Genomic DNA, 22,675 nt, shown 5'->3' with positions numbered 1-22,675 from the left:
ACCACGAGGGCTTTCTTCCCTGGCCCAGGCAGAAGGCTCAGGGAGCAGATGCCTGTACAAATCTGGTCCCAGCATTCAGGAAGCTGAGACAGGGGACAGAGAGTTCCAGGCCAGCCTCGACCACTCAGTGAAACCCTGTCTCCAAAGGAAAAGGGACAGAGACAGACAGTGTGGATTCACTCGCTCAGCGGCCTTTGGAGCACCCTGGACGCATGACTAGGTACAGGACCCCCAGAGGAATGGTCTCAGGAAACTGCCACAGGAGCAGAGACCCGAGCAGAAGGCCCAGGCCCTGCCAGGCACAGTGCAGAGGTGTCTGCTGGGTGAGTAAAGGTGGGGCTGCTACCCAGCAGGTTTGAAGGCTATCACTCACCCTTGTGCATCTAGAAGGGCCGCGGGCCTAGAGGACAGACCACGGTGCCAGAGGGTTACTGCTGTGTGACAAAACTCGCCCTAAGGAGACACAACACACACGACCACTCACCTCAGATAGGAAACTCCTTACAGAGCCAAACAGGCTCACCACTAAAGTCAACTCGGTGACCCAGTGAGTTCTACTGGGGTTAATTACAGGAATATGGGTGAGAGGTTACTGACAGGCGCAGAAATGACCCAAAGACAGCTGCATCACCAAAGTCACCTCTGCTGCCTGCTGGGAATCAGAGAAACTGGCTTCAGGCTCCTGCTGTGACACCTTCCTCAGAGACTTCTAAGAAGGGACCTCCACCATGCTGGGGTGCTGGGGCCAGAACCCCTCAGAGCCTCTGTCATGCTAGTATCAGTCAGTCTGTCCGTCTGTCCATAGTATGAATAACGTGCCTGTGTGTTGGGAGCTGTGAACCCCCAGATCCTGAATTTCTTGTAAACAATGTTACGCTTGCAGCTGCTCTGAGCACGAGACCCTCAGGAGTTCCTAGCACGAGACCCTCAGGAGTTCCTGATGGCAGGGGAGTGGTTTCTGGTGGGTTTGACCGGGGCAAGGCTATCAGTTAAAGATCTCTATATAAGCCACTTTGGTACACAGTAAGGGGGGCATTCCTGTTTCAAGGATGGCCCGTGTCTCTGTCTGTGTGTCTTTGTGTGTTTCAATCTCCAGCCCCTTGCCCCGTTCACAAACTGTATGGTAGCGAATAAAGCGCAGACAGCCGCGGTGCGCTACGCCTGGGCAAAGACGGAGCGAATGAAATTCTGAGTGAGTGTGTATTATTGACAAGGAGGAATGCCTCTGACCCATGGGAAGTAGCAAAGCCTTCCTCCGGTCCGACTCAGATGGCAAAGTCTTGCTCGGCATGAACTCAGGGACGGCAAAGCCGTTGTCTGGTCTGTGTGTAGATAGATGTTGGCAGTATGTGCTAAAACTAACAACCATAGCTTCTTCCTCCATACGATTTCAGCTTTTCTGTATGTGTGTCTGTCTCTGTCCTTCCTTTATTCCCTTACTGTTAGGGTTTAGCAGCAGAAGGGTACCTTAGCAGATAGGGACCAAAGAATGCCCCCAAAATCACACCCTGTAACAGACCTTACATGAGAATTTTATGGGGGGTGGGGTGGTAATACAGAGACTGCCTCTGAGAGAACAGGGGAGAAAAAGAACAGGCCGTGAAGGCACTGGCTTTAGGGTACAGCACATGCACATAGGGGGAATATGAGACTCGTGGTGACAGTGGAAATATGTCGCGTTTGGTGATGGTGATGACTGTGGTGAGTCACTAGAGGTGGGCTTGGGTACCTGGTTCTGGAATGAGGGTGGGTCTCAGTTTTCCAATACTTACTGCCCTGACTTAATGTTGTATTGCTGTAAAGAGACTCCTGGCCATAATAACTCTTACAAAGGGAAGCATTTATTTTTTTTTAATTATTTATTTATTATGTATACAATATTCTGTCTGTGTGCATGCCTGAAGGCCCGAAGAGGCCACCAGACCTCATTACAGATGGTTATCAGCCATCATGTGGTTGCTGGGAATTGAACTCAGGACCTTTGGAAGAGCAGGCAGTGCTCTTAACCGCTGAGCCATCTCTCCAGCCCCCCAAAAGGAAGCATTTAATGTGGGGCTGGCTTACAGGTTCACAGGTCTAGTCCATTATCAACATGGCAGGAAGCATGGCCACATGCAGGCAGACATGGTACTGGAGAAGGAGCCGAGAGCTCTACATCCAGATCCATAGGCAACAGAGAAAGAGAAAGCCCTTGGGCCTGGCTTGTGCTTTTGAAGCCTCAAAGCCCACCCCTGTAATATTATGAGCAGCGGGGCTACGTTCCCAGCGCCCAGCCGCCCGCATGGTTAGCTTTACCTGGAATAATGGAAACTGTATTCTTTTAAACACTGCTTGGTCCATTAGTTTTAACCTCTTATTGGCTAGCTCTTACATATTGATCTAACCCATTTCTAATAATCTGTGTAGCCCACAAGGTGGCTTACCAGGGAAGATCTTAACCTGTGGCTGTGTTGGGTGGGAGAATCATGGTGACTCACTGACTCAGCTTCTTTCTCCCAGCATTCTGTTCTGTTTACTCCACCCACCTAAGGATGGGCCTATCAAATGGGCCTAGGCAGTTTCTTTATTAATTAACCAATAAAAGCAACAGATTAGAAAGAAATCATTCCCACATCATTTCCCCTTTTTCTGCTTAAACAAAAAAGAAGGCTTTCATTTTTTTTTTTTTTGGTTTTTTCGAGACAGGGTTTCTCTGTGGCTTTGGAGCCTGTCCTGGAGCTAGCTCGGTAGACCAGGCTGGTCTCGAACTCACAGAGATCCGCCTGCCTCTGCCTCCCGAGTGCTGGGATTAAAGGCGTGCGCCACCATCGCCCGGCGAAGGCTTTCATTTTAACATAGCAAAATTACATATAGCAAAACAGTTATCAAGCAAGAATTACAGTTACAATATTTATATCTATTTTATCTTTTATCATAACTAAGGAAAACTATAACTATACCTAACCATTCTTCAACTCCATCAAAGACTCCAGAAGGATATAATATTATCTAAGTAAACAAGAAGTCCAAAGCTCTAGAAATGACAGAGACATCTCGCTGTCTGGACAGTCACCCAAAGTTCCTCTGTACCATTGGGGTATCCATCTTCAGCCTTCAGGCCCATAGTATCCAGCAGACATTTTCATCAAGCAAGAAATTCGAAAGACAGTTCAGTCATTTTCTGCTGTGTCCTGCAGAATGTCTCGCAGACTCTTTCATGAGTCAGGAACCCCAAAGAATCATCTCACCTTTAGGCAAGTTCAGCAGTCCTCTCTCTGCAGGTTCTTTACCCTTTTTTTTAAAGACATTAACTTTATTCTTTATATTCTTTTTCTTCTCTTTCCCAAGCCTATGTACATTCATCCAACACTGTGATCCATAAAGGTCTTTATGTCTGAATCTGTCCTATTGTGAATCTGTAATTTTTTTTTTTTTTTACTATCCAGGAGCACTTTGTTTTGTGCCTTTAAATCACTAAGCACTTAAGAATCTAAGCTGTGACATTCCTAGGTCAAAAACAGGTACTGCAGACTTGCCCCGCCCAGTCCAACATGGCAGAGCCACTTGTGACTGAATCAGTTGCGCCTCTGAGCTGCAGAGCGAAGGGCTGCTCTGGATGTTGGCTCCACTTCTTTCCAATTTCAAAATGTACCATTTTCTACTAGCTCTGGGGCCGCCAGGTAGAAGCGGCACTCAGCACTTTAACTCTGAGACTGAGTGTGCGGCACAGAAACTCTTTTCATCCAAGTTACATCCAAATCTGACATGCAGAGCACTGCACAGTCTGAAAACAGGTCTCTGTATGGCAGCAGGAATCCACCATGCTCTTCCACCTGCCTAAACCTGATTCGGCTGTCTGCTCAGATGCAGGCGGGGAACGTTGAGCCATCAGCACAGTCTCAGAGCACTCTCCTTCCCATCCCAAGCAGGAACAGAAACATCCAGTCCCATAAAAGCCATTGAAGTGCTTTAAAGCCAGAGTTTGCACTGGCGGCACAGTCCCAGGAAGCCGCACTTTAAAATGACGCAGCGTTTTTTCTGCTGCTGTTGCCGAATCAGGAAATCTCTCTACAGCACGCCACCAACAAACAGCAAAAATCTGTGTTAAACTCTCTGTCCCTTATTTTTAAGCCTTCTCAGGTTTTTAAGTGGATTTAGTCCATAAAGCCTTCTTTTTTTTTTGTTTGTTTGTTTAAACAGAAAAAGGGGAAATGATGGAGGAAGGTCATTGGCTAATAAAGAAACTGCCTTGGCCCATTTTGATAGGTGATCCCTTATGTGGATGGAGTAGGCAGAACAGAATGCTGGGAGAAAGAAGCCGAGTCGGGGAGTTGCCATGATTCTCCTGCCGGACACAGACGCAGGTTAAGATCTTCCCTAGTAAGCCACCTCGTGGGCTACACAGATTATTAGAAATGGGTTAGATCAATATGTAAGAGCTAGCCAATAAGAGGCTGGAACTAATGGGCCAGGCAGTGTTTAAAAGAATACAGTTTCCGTGTAATTATTACGAATAAAGCTAGCCATGCGGGCGGCTGGGCGGCAGGAACGTAGCCCGCCGCTCCTATTACAACATACCCCCAGTGACACATTTCTTCCAACAAGGCCACACCTCCTAATCCTTCTCAAATAGTGCCAGTCCCTGATGACAAAGCATTCAAATATGAGTCTGTGGGGTCTTTCTTAGTCAAATCATCACACACCCCAAACGTGTTTTCTTTTTTTTTAAAGATTTTATTTATTTATTATGTATACAACATTCTGCCTCCATGTATGCCTGCAGGCCAGAATAGGGCGCCAGATCTCATTACAGATGACTGTGAGCCACCATGTGAGTGCTGGGAATTGAACTCAGAACCTCTGGAAGAGCAGCCAGTGCTCTTAACCACTGAGCCATCTCTCCAGCCCCCAAATGTGTTTTCAAGACTAAGCCATGCTGGACACAGCATTCTCCTCATAGACTTTGTAGTATGTTCCAGTGTCCCCATTGAACTCCACATCCAAGTCCTTTTACTAACCCCAAGGAGAGTATTAGAGGTGATTATATTTGGGAGGGTGGAGCCCTTATGAATGGAATTAGTGCCCTTAAGAAAGAGATGCAGAGACCACCCACATCTCTTTGCCCTGTGCGGGAATAGTAGTGAAAAGCTGGCCAGGGTATGGGCCTCAAGGTCAGGCCCAGCAGGCCAGCCAGCAGAGTCAGACACTCAGCCATGGCTTGCTCACACAGACTGGCCCTCAAACACAACGGAAAATGGGGACTGAGAATGATGTGGGAAGATCAGCAAGAAACTGCAGAGCTAACCTGAACTGCGGAGCCCACAGAACACACTCCTTATGGCCAGACTAGACAGCAAAGAGATAACATAGCAGTGGGTTATTAGTTGACATAGAAAATACATCACTTGTTCTTTCTCATGTGTCCCCCCCTAGCTTCAAATTATTAGGTTGTCCAAGGATTTGTAGCAGTCAGGACACTAGAAAGGGGCCATAAGATCCAGGCAGGGAAGAGGCCTGATGGAGTGAGGGGATACTGACAAAAAGGCGGGGTGTAGCCGGACTTTTCTTTGGGCTACCAGCTTACAAATAATGACACTGAGACTTAATATTAATTATAAAGTTTGGTCTTTAGCTTAGGTTTTTTCTCAGCTCCTCTTACACCTTAATTAACCTGCTTTTTATTAGTCTATGTCTCACCAATGGTTCAGTGACCGCTCCTCTGTACCAAATTTTTCTGCTTCTCACTGGTCTCTCACTGGCATCTCCCACCTCTTCTTCCCAGAGTTCTCGCTCTCCCAGGAAATCCTGCCTATCCTCTCCTACCTAGTTATTGGCCATTTAGCTCTTTACTAAACCAATCAGAAGGTGCCCTAGGCAAAGACTCCTCTTTACAGTGGAAACAAATACTCCACAACAGTAGGGCACTGGGAGAAAAGGGCATAGAGCAGGACCACCAAGCCAAGGACATATAAAATCAAAACCCTGGTGAAAACTCACTGCTTTTTTTTTCTAATTAAGAATATATTTTTTTAAGAAAGGATTTGAACACAGACACCCTACATAGGTGGAAAATGTTATCCCAAGAAGACATGGGACTATAGCTGATTGTTTTGACTCTTTTGACTCTTGGGGGGGCCTACCATGCAGCTCCCAAAGAAATACATGGAGGTTTATTCTTACTTATGAATGCCTGCCCTTAGCTTGGTTTATTTATAGCCAGTTTTTCTTAAATTATCCTGTCTACCTTTTACCTCTGGGCTTTTATCTTTTTCTAGTCTATGTATCTTTCTTTACTTCTTACTCCGCGGCTTGCTGTGAAGCTGGGTGGCTGACCCCTGATGTCCTCTCTCCTTTTCCTTTCTCGCCCCTTCTCCTTTTCTCTTCTCTTTCTATTTATGCTCTCGGCCTCCTAGCCCCACCTGTTTCTCTCTCTGCCTAGCTATTAGGTGCTATTATAACCGTTCAGCTCTTTTTGCTTTGTTTTGTTTTTGGTTTTGTTTTTTGAGACAGGGTTTCTCTGTGTAACAGCCCTGGATGTCCTGGAACTCACTCTGTAGACCATGCTGGGCTTGAACTCACAGAGATTCTCTTGCCTCTGTCTCCATAGCACTGGGATTAAAGGCATGCACCACCACCCAGCCTATTCATCTCTGGATTAGACCAATAGGTGTTTTAGGTGGACAAAGTAACATAGCTTCACAGAGTGAAATTAATGAACATAAAAGAACGCAACACATCTTTGTATCATTAAACAAATGCTCCACAGCATAAACAAATGTAACACGTCTTCAACTAATATTCCACAACATGGGACTTTAAGTTAAAATCTCAATTCTAGATGTGGAATATTCCCAGAGCTATGGGTTAGGGAGCCCCAGAAGCAACCCTCCCAACAACCCAGGATATTATCATTGCTCTTAGTTGCCCACCAAAATTGGACAGTAAGACCCCATTGTTAAGAGCATGGCACACTTTGCTTTTAGGGCACAGAAATCAAGCTGTAACTCACCTAAACACTCCCTCCCTGCTGTCTGGCTTTTGTAGTGCTGTTGCAGGAGGGAGGGTCCTTACCAGTATTACCCAGAACTGAGTCCTGAATGCTGCAACCGACCTGCCGGCAAGATGTACCCACAGGTGCAAGAGTGGCATGGAGGTCAAAAGGGTGACCAACTGTTTTTGTATTGGATCTGAGGCCTGCTTCACAGGAGCAAATTCATGCCTGGTACTGTATACTGAGGCTAAAACCCACGGGTCAGAAGATCATGAGCCCTGAGGGAGATCCTACTATTGTCATCTTGCTAATTGGACTTTTCAGACTGCCTTGGAAATATTTGTGTTTCTCTCCATACATTTGTACCGCCCCCAACACTGACTAAAGAAGGTTCTTTTTTTCCTCCTGTGGCCAGCAGTTATGTAGAGTCCTCTAATTGGCCCAGGTGCTGAGAATAAGTGACTGGTGAGTGCTCAGCCCTAAACATGCCACCTGTGCCCACACCCCAGGCAAGGCTCGGGGGACATCATGGAAGAGGGTGTGGTAAATGCTGGAGGATGGGAAAGTGCTGGGAGACGCTGTTATATAGACACAACACTGTTACTTTCTCATGGACTCACTGTAGCTATGGTAACCTGCACACAATCAAGCAAACAGAATCAGTCAACATGCCAGCAGGCAGCACTAACTGAACTCAGTAGATAGCAACAACACAAGCAACAGTAACAACAACAAACCCAGGAAGGTGAGAATGGAAGGGGTGATTAGGGGCAAATGCAATAAAATACATTGTATATATGTATAAAAGTGTCAAAAGATAAATACAAAATATTAAAAGAAAGAAAATATAACTGTATACTGACTAGGTTTTGTGTTGACACAAGGTAGAGTCATCAGAGGGAGGAGCCTCAGTTGAGGAAATGCCTCCTTGAGATCCAGCTGCAAAGCATTTTCTCAAGTAGTGATCAGTGGAGGAGGGCCCAGTCCATGGTGGGTGGTGCCATCCCTGGCCTGGTGGTCCTGACTTCTAAAGATAGCAAGTTGAGCAAGCCTGGGGAAAGCAATAAGCAACATCCCATTGATGCTCCTTACTTCCAGGTTCCCGCCCTGTAGTTCCTGTCCTGACTCCTTTAGTGATGAACAGCAATGCTGAAGTGTAAGCCTCATAACCCCCTTCCTCCCTAACTTTATTTTTGGTCATGGTGTTTAGTCACAGCAGCAATAGAAACCCTAACTAAGAAAATAACCATCTAAAGGGGGTGGGGACAGGGCTGTTAGAGAGAGCAGCTCTGTCATTTTGAGAGAGACATGCCAACAGTGCTAAGTCATATGCACAGTACTTACCTGTAAACAGAGTCTGCGCATTGGTTGTCTGGCTGCCCAGACCCAAATAATCACATAAAAACTATATTAATTACAACACTGTTTAACCTATTAGCCCAGGCATATTTCTAGCTAGCTCATACACTTTAAATTAACCCATTTCTATTAATCTATGTACCACCACAAGGTTGTGGCTTACCAGTAAGGTTCCAGCATCTTTCTCCTTCTGCAGCTGCATGGCATCTCTTTGACTCTGCCTGCTCTTTCTCTATATCTCTTCCAGCCTGGCTATATTCTGCCCTTCCATAGGCCAAAGCAGCTTCTTTATTAACCAATGGTAATAAAACATATTCACAGCATACAGAGGGGAATCCCACAGCACTTACCTTTGACCTAACATGACCTTCCCAAATCGCACAGCCCCAGCCTTACAGTGAGAAAGACAGCAGAGAGATCCTGGTGTCGTGGCACCTTGAAAAGCGCAGGCCTGTCTATTAATGTCACAGCCTCAAGGAAAATGACCACCAACCCAAATTATGGTCAAATCAGAGCAAGTTTTATTCATGTGCACATTAGAGCCAAATCTGCCGCTGTCTCCCGCTAAGCTGGAGTTCATGAGACTAGCCCCAAGCCAATTTCTCAAGCCCTTCTTTTATAGCACAAAACCATAGGGTGGATTTTTTGCATGCAAACGTGGCTACAGAAGCAAGACAGGGCAGTTAAGGAAAGCCAATCATGGAACAATGAGTATAGAACATTTCTTAGAGCTGGTAACTCCAGGAGGTTGGCTTAAGGTACATTCTATCGGGTAGCGTGCAGCCCAGTTCTGAGAAACAGAAATTCAAGTTTTATAGTAAATAGAAACTTAACTTGGCCACAGACTCACAATGGCTCCTAAGAACAAAATGGAGATGGGCTGGTTTCTACCATCCGGGGCAGCAAACATAAGAAGGGTCTCACAGAGGATCTGTACGTGTTTTCTTTGGGTTCACCGTGTTATTTGGCTTTTCTAGGCTTGTGAAATATAGGCTTAATGTCCTTTGTTTATGGCTAGAGTCCACTAATTAGTGAATATATACCATATTCATCTTTTTGGGTCTGGTTTATCTCACTCAGGAGAGTGTTTTCTATTTCCATCCATTTGCATTCAAGATGTCATTAGTACTCTAATGTGTACATATTCCACACTTTCTTTATCCATTCTTCCATTGAAGGGCATCTAGGTTGTTTCCAGGTTATGGCTATTACAAATAATGCTGCTATGAACACAGTTGAACAAATGCTTTTGTAGTATGATTGGACAATGGGGGCTGATTGAGAAGCCATTGATAAAGGCACTGGGACTTGTTTTTACTGCATGTACTGACTTTTTGGGACCCTAGTCTATTTGGATGCACAGGTTCTTAGGCCTGGATGTAGGAGGGAGGGCCTTGGACTTCCTACAGGGCAGGGTTCCCTGCTCTCTCTCAAGCAGGGAGAGGGAGGGAGGAGGGGGAGTGGGGGAGTGGGAGGGGAATGGGAGGAGGGGAGGAAGTGTAAATTTTTGAATGGAAAAATAAATAAATAAAATTATACAAGATACATATAAGTAAATATGTATACATAAAAAAAAAAGAATGGCCTCAAAGACATGGCAGACAGCAGTCTAGGAGCAATGATGAGTACAGGTCATGTGGTCTCCTGGAGAAGATCTGGGCAGGAAGAGAATATAAGGGAAACTAAGAAAATCTGAATAGAGCATAGACAATATGTGGTGACCTTGGTTCCCTGGTTGGGCAGAGTACGTCTGCAGGAACAAGAACTACGTGGGTGGACAGGAAATCTCAGTGCTGTCTTCACAGCGATGCTGTGGCCACAGAACTGTCTTTAATGGGGAGGGCTCTTGGGCTGAGGACGTAGAGCAGTTGGTAGCATGCTTGCTTAGTGTGCACAAAGCCCTGGGTTTAAGCATCAAGCAGCATGCTAACACAGCCCGTCATCCTAGTGCAAGGATGAAGGAGAGGACCAGAAGTTCGTCATTCTTGGCTGTGCAGCAGAAATGAGATACATGGTGAGACTCGTCTCCACAGCAGGGCAAGGAAGTCAAAGTTTAAATAAGGGCTTGGAGATCTGGCTCAGTAGCCTCAAAATGAGTGAGGACCTGAGTTTGAATCTCCAGAACCCATGTAAAAACCAAACATGGTAACTCAAGCCTGTAGTCGCCAGCCTGAGAAGATGAAGACAGGCAGATCTCTGATTTCGAGGGCAGAAAGACTCTCCAAATCAATAAATTCCAGGGAGAGACTGGGTCTCAAAAAAAAAAAAAGGAAAACCAGAGAGCCATCAAGGAAGAAACCCAGAACTGACCTCTGGTCTCCGCATACGTATTCACTCATGCATGCCCATCCACATATGAATGTGTATATAGATTATCCTGCACACACATACAGAGAGAGAGAGAGATATTAAATAAACGTGAAAAGGGAGTCCAGCCAGGTCTCTACAACAGTGTCACACGCTCAAGAAATGTGTTTTTACATAACCTTGAACTTCAATTCGAAAGACATTCTGAATTCCAGATGGATGTAAGATTCAAATATGTATTTTCTTCTTAAAATGGGACTAAGAGAGCAATGCGGTGGATATTTACATAATCTTGAAAGAAATAAACGTCATTCCATCAGTAAAACCGCAAGAGACAGCTGTGGCCCCACAAGGTGCAACAACACCCTGTACGGTCAACAGAAAAGTAGCACGGCCACTAACAAAACAGCCCGCTTCTCACTGTCTGGACTCCGGGTCCGACACTGCCCACCTGGCTAACTCGTCTAATCTACACAGCAAGCCTACAAGTAGCAGTGCTGTCCCCAATTAGAGAGGACAAGTGAGGGTCTGGCAGGAGAAAGGCAGCTGCATAGTGAGGTGGTGACAGGGACAGTGGAGCATCTGTGTGGCAGACACACCACAGACCAGGGGCTAGGAGAGCAAGATGATGGGGTGGACACTCTCTCCAATAGGAAGGCAATAGGCACCTCCACAGACAGGCAAAGGAGTCATCCCCACGAGAAGGTCACATGGGACATCACTCAGTTACACTCTAAGACACAGTTCCGCCTCTCCAGCTCCCAGAGTGAAGTCAGCCCCTTGCTTCCCTGGCAAACTGATTGACATGGAAGGGCTCTAGTCTCCAGTGTGTGCGTTCACAGATGGCTTCTTTGGAAAGCGGGTCCTGGGTGAAGTTCAAAAGCCAGGGGTGCTTATTGCAGACTTTTCTCACCCCAGTAGCTGCAGAGGGAAGGGCAGAGGAACAGAGAGACAGGAAAAAGTCACTCCAGACCCAAGGAAAGTCCTGCTGCTTCCACAAGGAGTGACTAAGCCCGACTACCCAGGAGGCCTTGCTCAGTTCTTTTATTTTATTTTCTTGGGACATTTCTTCACATAGTTTGAATGTTCTTGAACTCAATATGTAGGCCAGGCTGGCTTCAAACTCCCCTCTGCCTCCTGAATGTTGGGGTTAAAGGCATACACCACCACACTCTGCTCTTGTCCAGTTTTTGATGTTTTTAGCCATAGCTCAGACTAGGGGTGTACAACCTTGGCGCCTGTCTTTATCCAAGAGGGTTGGGGGTTGTTAAAAACATGCTGGATCACATGACCAGTCCACTGAATTTTTAAAGTTTTTTAGTAAACTCAGTCTTCTGAAGAGATTCTAAATAGATAGATATTTGTGTGACCACAAGGCTGTCTGTCTGTGTGTGTGACCACAAGGCTGTGTGTGTGTGTGTGTGTGTGTGTGTGTGTGTGTGTGAGAGAGAGAGAGAGAGAGAGAGAGAGAGAGACCACAAGGCTGTCCCTGGTTCCAGTTGTTTTCACTCTCCATTCTGTCTGAGAGGAAGCACAAGAGGCCAACGTGGAAGCCTGTGGGCAGGAGTCATGGACAGCAGGTGGTGGAGTGGGGGTGCAAAGGAGCAACACCTCAACACCCTCTGTGTAGGTGTGGTGTGGGTGAAGCTCACCACAGGTATGCTCAGCCCCAGCCCGGCCACCTGCCAATAGCAGAGGCATCCCGTCAGTCACTTCCCAGCTTGGCTTTCAAGGGTGATGGGGAACCAGAGGCTGGAATGGGGCCTCTTAGCCTTCTCCAAAAGCAAAAGCTAGCTGCCTTGAAGGAAGCAGAGTCCCCAAGAAGGAGGTGTGAGCAATACCAACCAGGGGCCCCGCAGTAAGCCTGCTCAGAGGAAGAACACCTCCCATGTCAGTCCTCCATGTCTGCTCTGCAGGACGCTCTCTTAGGGTTTCTGTTGCTGATGCAATGCAACACCATGAACAACTTGGGAAGGAAAGGGTTTATTTGGCTTATACTTCCATGTTGTTGTTCATCACTGAAAGAAGTCAGGACAGGAACTCAAACAGGGCAGGAACCTGGCGGCAGGAGCTGATGCAGAGGCCATGGAGGGGTGCTGCTTACTGGCTTGCTCCTCCTGGTTTGCTCAGCTCATTTTCTTAAAGAAGCCAGGAGCAGCAGCCCAGGGGTCGCACTGCCCACAGTGGGCTGAGCCCTCCTTCATGAATCACTAGTTAAGAAAATGCCCTACAGCCAGATCTTATGGGGGCAGATTCTCAGCTGAGGTCCCCTCCTTTCAGATAACTCTAGCTTGTGCCAAGTTGACATAAAAGCACCCAGCACAGAGGCTGAAGACACGAATGTCCTCGGGCCTCAACAGCAAGGTGTCCTCCTTGTGTGCAGAGCAGAAAGAACTTGAGCTTTGCATCCAGGAGACAAAGGACCAAATCTCAGAACTCCTCAAGAGGATCAATCTATCTACAGCATAGCTGTGGATTCATTTTCTTCCAGGAGCACCCCAAACTTAGCATTAAGCCCTGCAGACAGTAATTCCATTCCTAAGGTAGGCAGGGTCCCCTACAACAGGAGGACACTGGTTACCACCTGGCTGGGTTGTCACCCACGCAGACACCCAGGCTCCGTACCCTGTCTGGTTCCTAGAGCCCTGGTGTAACACTGGGGACCCTGTTACTGATTTCTCACTAATGCTCGTACGTGAGATAAACTCACTGTATTGCCATACCACCTCTGCCAGCACAGCTGTGCGCCTTGCAAGCAAACCTCTCCAGTATTTAGACTTTTCTGACTGATGCTGGGATCAAAACAAGTAAAAAAAATCAGTCTGCAAGGGTGGGGGAAGGGGAGAAACTGGTAGATTTGTTATCTCAGTGTCCCTCCCAGGTAAACAAAACTAATAATATCTGCTTAATTAACGAGAATTTCTACAGCCTACACCAGCCAGCTCGGAGATTAACCAGCTCAGTTACTGCCCTGCTAATAGCCAGGTGGAGCAGATGGAACCGGGCATCTTGTATGCAGTTGTTCCGGGTGCACACGGAGGCAGGCCACATGCAAACTGTCTCCTTTGGACAGCTCCTGTCTCCCCAGCACCACGTCTACTCGACGCCCATGACTTTTTGGCAGCTCTATGAGTCACCCCCCAAAACAAAGTAGCTTAAAACGGCAATAAATATTCAGAGCCAGCAGTCAGTTGCCATCAGTGGCTTGGGCTGGTCACCCACACAGCTGTGCTGGTGCTTCCTGTACTGGGGACTGTGTCTGTAGTGTTGGCCCAGCACCCACATGTGGCCTCCACTTCCGCCTAGCAGGAGCCTAGGCTGTGAACCCAGGTTGAGAAGGATGGAAGCTCCTCCCCATTTTGTGCCTAGGTTAGGAGAGAGGAGCAGAGGAGCAGAGCAGACACCTCACCTCTTAGCACGATGAAAAGAGCTAGGGGTCCACCCATTCCCTGCATAGCTCTTTTAACCCTCAGACCCAGCATGCACCGACCCACATCCCTGCCCAGGGAGGCACTCCCAGACGTGCAGTTTATTTCTGCCCTCTCTCTCCCCACAGAGGAACAGACCGAGGCTGAGATTGGCAGGCAGTAGCCTTGGGCGGCTGGCGAGGAGATCAGAGAAGTCGGACTTAGAGGAAGGAGGAGCAGGACGCTTGGCTTCCAGGCCGCTCACTCCACATGAGAGCGGCAACAGATAAAAAGGAAAGCAAAGGCTTTGTCAGATGACAGGTCGTGTCCAGGGTGATGCTGAGGGTCCCACAAACAGCACTGGGCTATGTGGCCAGACCCCCAAAGGAAGCTTAGCGGACTCATTTGTTAAGGGTTGTCCTTTAGCAGCTGGGGTTGGTTTGGAGTCCCCTGGCCTCATTGGTCTCCTCAGCACTGAAGGGCCGCCTTTGGGCAGGCTCTGAGCTGAGCCTGGACAGGGAGATGAGTCGGATACTGGGCACACAGCTCAGAGGAGAGGACAAAGTCTTACTGCAGGTGAGACAGAAGGAGGAGGACTGAGGAAAGGACAGAAGTGTAGGGAACCCCCCCACCACCACCACCCGGTGAAGGAGAACCAGCCGAGGGCCTGAGGCGGTACCAGAGGAATGTAGGAAAGGGTGGGCCAAGTTTTGATGAGGTCAGATTGTGGAAAGCCAAACTGTTGCAGGCTCTTCCTCATGAATACAGCGGCTACGAAAGGGACTTCCAATAGGAAAGCAACACAGTCAGGTTTGAGGTCAGTAGGTGATTCTGGCTGCTGAGGGCAGTGCCATTGAGGGGAAACAGACTGTAGATTCCCCCAGAACACTGGAGATGGAGCCTAGGTCTGGTGCATGCTAGACAGGCCCTGTTTCATGCAGCTGCCATTCTCGTTCAAAAGGGTTGGACTCTGAGGAGAGGATGATGGGCATTTGGGAAGCTGAGATCCCGAGTTCAAGAAGCCCCTTATGGCATCAGACCCAATGTCTTAAAGGCACTCGCCACCTGCACTTGAAATGTAATTCCTTTGTGTTAGAAGACTCAGATTTACTTGGAAGGGTTTTGTTTCTGCAGTTCTTTCGCTGCAAAACCTTTCATTGAGTTTCTGCTATGGTTTGCTGACAATTGCTGTGCATGGGGGCGGGCTCACCCCTCTACATCAGGCTGTGGAGCAACGGTCCGTACAGCTGGAAGCCCATGCCATGTCCCAGCCGTGGACATCCCAGGACATCTGACCTCCACCCATAATGTTCCTTCAACTGCCCTGTGGACCAGCCCTGTGCTTTGTCCCTGGGTACCCAGGGAAGAGGTCAACCCAACACCTGAAAAACGACGTAATGTTTGGGATGGTGGAATTCCAGGGTCCTAGGGTTGAGCGGGGGAGAGGGATGAGATCTCAGGGCTGCACTTACATTTCCAGATAAGCTGTTTTGCTGAAGGTGGTGGGGCAGGGTGGAACCCTGGCACAGACCCTGACACTCTCGGGTTTAAGGGTGCAAAGCAGGAGGAGAGCCTGTTTTAAAGGCAAAGACTGCTTTCCATTGTTGCTTTAAGTTGTGACTGTGACAGACCTACTGCCCACCTGCCTATCTGCCTTCTGGTGCCTGCCTTCTGTAAAGGCCCCTAAGATTCTTGTCCTTGCCTGTTGGAGCTGATGGCTTGGCTGGGACCCCAGCAGGGACACTGCTTTTCTAGGGATGGGGTGGGAGCTAAATGCTGAACCAGTACCATGAGGACTACTGCATCCAAACTGTCTGCCTTCCTGATCCGGCACAAGGCATACAGGAGAAAGTGTGATCTGCCGTCCCCTTCCGCCCCTGGCACCCTGCTGCCAGGCGAAAGGAGAGGCAGGCTCTGTATTGCCCTAGCAGGAGTACTCTGGGCTGGCTGCCAAGCCGGGACGGCAGGGACAGCAGGGACGGCACACTGCCGGCTGCTCTTTGACTTGCCTTACCATCCTGCATGGCAGCCCGTGATTCGCTGCCTCCCCAGCTGTCGTCACACTTGAAAAGTCCCCCTGCCTCCGACTTTCTCACTTTTGGGGAACCTCCCAGCAGCCCAGATTCACGACTTTGAACTTTTTCAAGACTCTGGCTCCGGAGCTTCTGGGAGCGACCTATTTTCTGGCTGTGCTGCTCTCCTGCGGCACTGTGGACTCGCAATTCCATCCCTCCAGCTTTTCCCCACCTTTAGCTGCCCAGCGCCTCTCTCTCAACCTCCACATCACACAGTATAGAGTCTCACACAGTATAGAGTCTGACCTGCGGTATCTCGGCCAGTGAGCACCTATGGTGAAGTGTAAGGACCTAAATTCGGATCCCCAGCACCCAGATGAAACGTGGATGCAGTGGTACATGCCTAGAATCCCAGCACAAAGTCCAGGCAGCTGGAGAGCTCTGTCCTCACTGAGAGCTCTTGTTGGAAGAAACAAAGTGGAAAGCAAAGAAGAAAGGTCCCTGATGTCCGTCTCTGACCTCCACACTCCCAAACACGTGTACACACCAGGGTATGAGTGTGCGTGCACAAAACACATATGCACATGCACAGTACACACATGAAAAATAAGCAAATAAACAAGCAAACAAATAAATAAGTAGACACGCAGAACCTGACTGCAAAGAATTTCATCCAGGAAAGAATCTGTCATCCATCTCTGTTTCTACAGACTCATCTGGAAGATTCTTTGAACCTCTTTCCAAAGGGTCCTCCCCTGCCCTCACTGGGTACGTTCTCCCTGTCCTGCCTCTCCCTACCCACTCCTCACTGTCCTGCAATCCAGTGAGATTTGCTGTCTCTGGCTGCCTCTCATGAGTGTAGACAAGCCCTTTGGGACAAGGGGAAACTCAAACATTACTTTAACTAGGCAAAGATGTGTTATATTACTTTACCCATGTAAAGGTGTGTTACATTTGCTTATGCTGTATTTGTTTAATTATGTAGATGCATTGCTGTTTGACCTTGTCTGCCTAAGACAGCTGATTGGCCTAATAAAAAGCTAAGTGGCCAATCGCTGGGCAGTAGAGGGATAGGGTGGGGCTGGTGGGCAGAGAGCTTAAGTAGGAGGAGAAATCTGGGTTCAAGGAATGAGAGTGAGAGAGAACAAGGGAGGAGGAGAGGGAGACTCCTGGGGCCCAAAGCCAGTCAGCTGCCCGCCAGTCGCCAGCCAGCCAGAGAGGAAACAGGAAAGTAAGATACACAGAATGAAAAAAAGGTTAAAAACCCTGAGGCAAAACAGAGATAAAGAGAAACAGATTAAAACAAGAGTTAAGATAAGGCTGAACATTCATAATTAATAACAAGTCTGTGTCATGATTTGGGAGCTGGTTGATCCCCATCTCAAAAAAAGCCTGCTACAATTCAAGATGAGTTTGTCCTGGTCATGTGACTTTGAACCTGATCTTATAGCCTCCAGAAGGACAGACCCTGCCAGCAACTTGGACTCTCACTACAGAGTGCCTGACACAGGAAGCCTCCACTGTGTGGTACATACTGGTAAGCTTTTCCTGGGGAGATAAAGAAATACCTATTTACCTCAGATGGAGACAGTAACAACAGACCAAAGAAATAATTCTGACCAAGCCAGTTTTGGTGAACCATTTAGTTTATTGGGGTTACACACATGGATATGAACGACTCTCAGGCACCTGCATCACCAAAAAGCCCACCGTAGCACGGGTGATGACGCAAGAAAACTGTGTCCCTGGAGTTCACTGCATAACTTTAGGCCCCACCACCACTGAAGAAACTACCCCAGCAGTATTTTTTATAGTTTTTTCGAGTTTCTACTTATCTTAGTCATGAGCCTCTTCAGCCTCCCCTCTCCCTCCCTAAGGGACTGTTTCATTCCAGCAGAAAATGTCACATAAAAAAGCTGAACTGTTTCAGTACCCAGTCCCAGTGCCTCAACAAGTGACTTCATTTGGACAGCACATCTTCACAATAATTAAGGCAAATGTGGTATAGTTAATGTTCCTGCTTAAAGAACAGATGGGGGGGGGGTCACAGAGGGAAGCTGATGAGAGCCACCTGGGCAGATGGCCGTTAGGAGCCCAAGAGAGAGGCCTGGCACTGGCTCTGCCTCACAGCCTCCAGAAGGAATGAGTCTGCCCACACCTGGCTCTTGGACACCCCCCCCCCACCTCCAGAACGGGAGACAACCATACCCTATTGTCGAGATTCAGCTATGGCAGCCAAGGGACCAAATTCACCCACCTTGCTAAGGTCTCTTAATGGGACGGTCATATGGAGCACTGGGTCATGTCCTTCATGACCAATCATGGAGCACCGAGTCATGTCCTTCATGACCAATCATGGAACACCGGGTCATGTCCTTCGTGACCAGTCATGGAGCACCAGGTCATGCCCTTCGTGACCAATCATGGAGCACTGGGTCATGTCCTTCGTGACCAGTCATGGAGCACTGAGTCATGTCCTTTATGACCAATCATGGAGCACTGGGTCATGTCCTTCGTGACCAATCATGGAGCACTGGCACTGCGTCTGCCCCAGGCCTGAGTGCTAGACTGGGTGCCAAGACTCTGACATCCTCTCCTCTACATCTCTGTCAGTAGCATCCACGTCAGCTAGTAGGGAATCAGTAAGCACAGAGTAGGTGTCTAGCAAATCCCTGAAGAATTGACTTCATATGAGTTTGTGATAGCTGCAAGCTTTTCCGTGTACAAGACTATGCACTCTATGCACGCGTGTGGGCAACAAATATCTTAGTTTTCAGCAATACCCCGAAAAATTAATCACAGTTTGGGTCCAAAATAGCTCCTTATGTCTTCCACTGTGACGACTGCCCTGTTCTGTGGGGCACACGACACTGAGCCCTGGTGATGGCTATCACTGGCTTTCACTGGCCTTGGCTGGCCTTCCGTGGGGGCAAACCATGGCTCTGAAATACCGTTTGAGGCGAGGTAGACTCTCTGGGTGCAGCCGACTGCAAATAGAAGGCATCTCTAATGATTTCTCATGCAGATTAGCAATGTGGATACATGCCTGGGAGAGCATGACATCATTCCAAACTGGCCTTTTGGAAGCACTCTGTTGTGAGATAGAGACGGGTGAGGGAGGGAACAAAAAGGAAGGGAGAAGGAAGGAACTAGGAGGGAGGAAGAGAGGGAGCAAGGAAAGGAGGGACGGAGAGGGGGAAGGGGAGAAAGGGAGTGGAGGGAGGCAGACAACATAGTTGAGGTAAAATTAGTCTCTACAGTAAGTGAACACAGTGTGATGCTCCTCAGAAGGGTTTGTAGCACAGGAAATCACAAATCACAGCGCTGCCTTGTCCCCTGTCCACAATGAAAGATTTCAGAGGCCAAGCATCTCAGTGACAACCCCCTGGGCATATGTTCCCCCTTGGCCTTCCTGATACCTTCTTTAGCTTCTCCAGAAACTGGAACGGATTAGCAACTGGCTGAAGCATCCTGACCTTTCAGGGATGCGGAGGGGCGTGCTTCTAGGTTCCAGGGCAACACAGAACACACTTGCAGGAAAGACCCACCATGAAAAGTGTGTACAGTGGGCCTGACATTCCAGCCCTATTGTCAGTTAGTGATCACAGCAGACACAGGCTTAGGCTGGGTAAAGATGGAGGTCCCCACAAGGGTGAGACTGATGGGGGGGGGCTGAGACTCATAAAGAGCCACCTTTGCTCCTTCATCCTCAGAGTAGCCTGTGAAGTCTACTGCTTGGGTGCTGTAGGAATTCCTACAGTCGGTAGCCTTTAAGTTACCAGCCCACTTGGGCGTGGCCTCTTATACTATAAATGCCAATGTAAAGTGTGCACCTGCTCTCTCTTCTGGCTGGAGGATTCGGATGCTGTTCCCTGTTCGAGCAGAGGACTGTGATCTGTGTGTCTACCCCTAGATAAATACCCTTTATTATACTCAATTCTGAGCTAGTGTGGTATTTCTTTTTAGCATCTGTCTTCATCTGGTGCCCACATGGATCTGAACTCCACACCTACTGGGTAGACTGACTTAAAGGCCTAAACAGTCCACAGCCCAGAAAGTCTCCCACCCCCTTCCACTGGCTTGCCTTCACCTACAAAGTGTTTCTTTTTGTAAAACCCCACCACAGCGAAGCTAAGTGCATGCAGCGACTAGGAAATTTCCCAAGCTCACACACATTCCCCCCACACACACACTGCCATCTTCCCTGCTGCACAGCTATTTTCACAGCTTCCGGTTTGTGCTCCTTCCTCCTGAGTTCTGGGCTCCTTGCTCCATGTACAGAATTGATTTAATTGCTTTTAATTTGTCAAGCAAAGCATATTTGTCAGTATTTAACCAGCACCAAGGCGAAAAACCAAAGTGGCTCAGGACTGGTACCACGGGTTGCACTGCCAATGGTCATGATTCTACAACCATGACACCTGCTGAACAATAAAGATTATTACACATAAAACAATTTACTAGACCTCAAAACACAGGTAAATATTTTATTAGTTAATAAATCAATAAACTTGAAAGTTATATAATTATAGACATACTTTTTAGTATCCTTTTTGCTAATAGTATGGATTGTATTTTGCAAGGTTTATATGATTATTGTGATACATCCATTTATTGGATATTGGAACTCAGGGTTTTTTTCTTCATATTACATCCTTAAGAAAATGGTTTAGGCTGGGTGGTGGTGGTGAATGCCTTTAATCTCAGCACTTGGGAGGCAGAGGCAAGTGGATCTCTGTGAGTTTGAGGCCAGCCTGGTCTACAAGAGCTAATTCCAGGAGAGGCTCCAAAGCTACAAAGAAACCCCATCTTGAAAAACCAAAAAAAGGAAAAGAGAGCCGGGCGGTGGTGGCGCACGCCTTTAATTCCAGCACTCGGGAGGCAGAGGCAGGCGGATCTCTGGGAGTTTGAGGCCAGCCTGGTCTACAAGAGCTAGTTCCGGGACAGGCACCAAAGCTACAGAGAAACCTTGTCTCAAAAAAAAAAAAAAAAACCAAAAAGAAAAAAAGAAAAAAGAAAGAAAATAATTTGATAACAGAGTTAAGAATGAGGCACTTCTAGAAATGACACAGTCTTTATAGGCTAATAACAAATAGCTAGCTGACAGGATTAATACCATCAAAAATCAAAAGTTACCTGAAAAATGAATACTATTAAAAGTGGTAACATTAATTTGACCAACAAAATTGAATCTCTGTCAAAGGGTACTGAGAAGTTATCTGAAAGAGTTCATACTATTAAATTTGACAATCAAAATTTGTTTTAAAAAAGTTATGATAGGTTAGCAGATAGTGTATCTCTGCAAGAAGGCAATCTGCACGCGATTCAAATAATGTCCAAGGATGAGATGTTATCTTTAAAGGAAAATGTCAGACCTTGGAATCATAAGTGCAGAATAAGGACCAGAGGCTAGGTGCCTCAATGAAATCATTAGAAATATATACAGGCCAGGAGATTCAGGCTTTACAAAAGACAGCAGTAAAAAGATTTGAAAAGATTGAGGAAATTATTGGAGCTGATGAGCAGGGAAGGAAGGTACAAGGACAGGATTCAACATCTCCAATAGCTGTCAGAGATGACTTATCCAGGGTTTTAGCTTCCTACCCTGTAATCTACTCTGACAAAGCATCAAATTCTACAGGCCCAAAAGGATCCAAAGAAGATAGATAGATACCTATAGGAATGAATAATCTAAAAGAAATTAAGCAAGTGGTAGTAACTTATGGCTTGTATTCCGCATTTGTTAGGGAGATGGCAAAGACGTGGGCTTCTAGCATTAAGACCACACCACATGACTATCTTCAGTTAGTTCCAACAGTCCTGAATGATAGGCCCCAACTGATGTGGAAATGTTATTTCAGGGAAGAGGCAAAAATTTTAGAACAACAGGGAAAAGCAAAAGGACTTGAGGTTTCCCAAGATCAAATTCTTGGTTAGGGCACTTATGCTGACCCACAGGTTCAAGCTCTTTACAATGAACAAATTTTGTCCCTATGCCACACAGCAACCTTAAATGTTTGGGACAGGATTCAACAACTAGGAAAACAACTTGAATAATATACCAGGGTTAAACAGGGCCAGAGGGACTTTTTACAAAGGTTAACTAAGGCTGTACAGATAGGAGTAACAGACACAGATGCTAGATGAGAACTTTATTGAATCTCTGGCTTTTGAAAATGCCAATTTAGAATGCAAAAAGATACTTGGGCCTTTAAAGGTTAGATCAGCACCAATGGATGAATGGATCCTGCATACAATGAATATTGGGACATTTGACTATAATACTATATCTTGGGTAGGAGAAGCAATTTCCAAAGAAATGAGGAGATATCAAAATGATATATGTCTTAATTGTGGTAGAATAGGACATCCAAGAAGGGATTATAGACAAGGACTTCCTAGAAATAATGTCTCCTCTGGGAATGGCAAAAATAAAAGGTATCAACCTTCTGGATTATGTAGAAGGTATGGCAAAAGCCGACATTGGACCAATGAATGCAGATCAACAAAAGACAGACAATGCAACCTGATAGCATCAAGAAATTCCTTGGGGGACTTCTCACAAGCCCCCAAGTAAAAGTGGTCCAGTCATTCCCAGTCACTGTGGAGGACATGTC

Source organism: Microtus oregoni, unplaced genomic scaffold (assembly GCF_018167655.1).
Source record: "Microtus oregoni isolate MIOR12 unplaced genomic scaffold, Mior012 000043F_ref0000047, whole genome shotgun sequence".
Taxonomy (NCBI): Eukaryota; Metazoa; Chordata; class Mammalia; order Rodentia; family Cricetidae; genus Microtus; species Microtus oregoni.
This window is presented reverse-complemented; position numbering follows the sequence as displayed.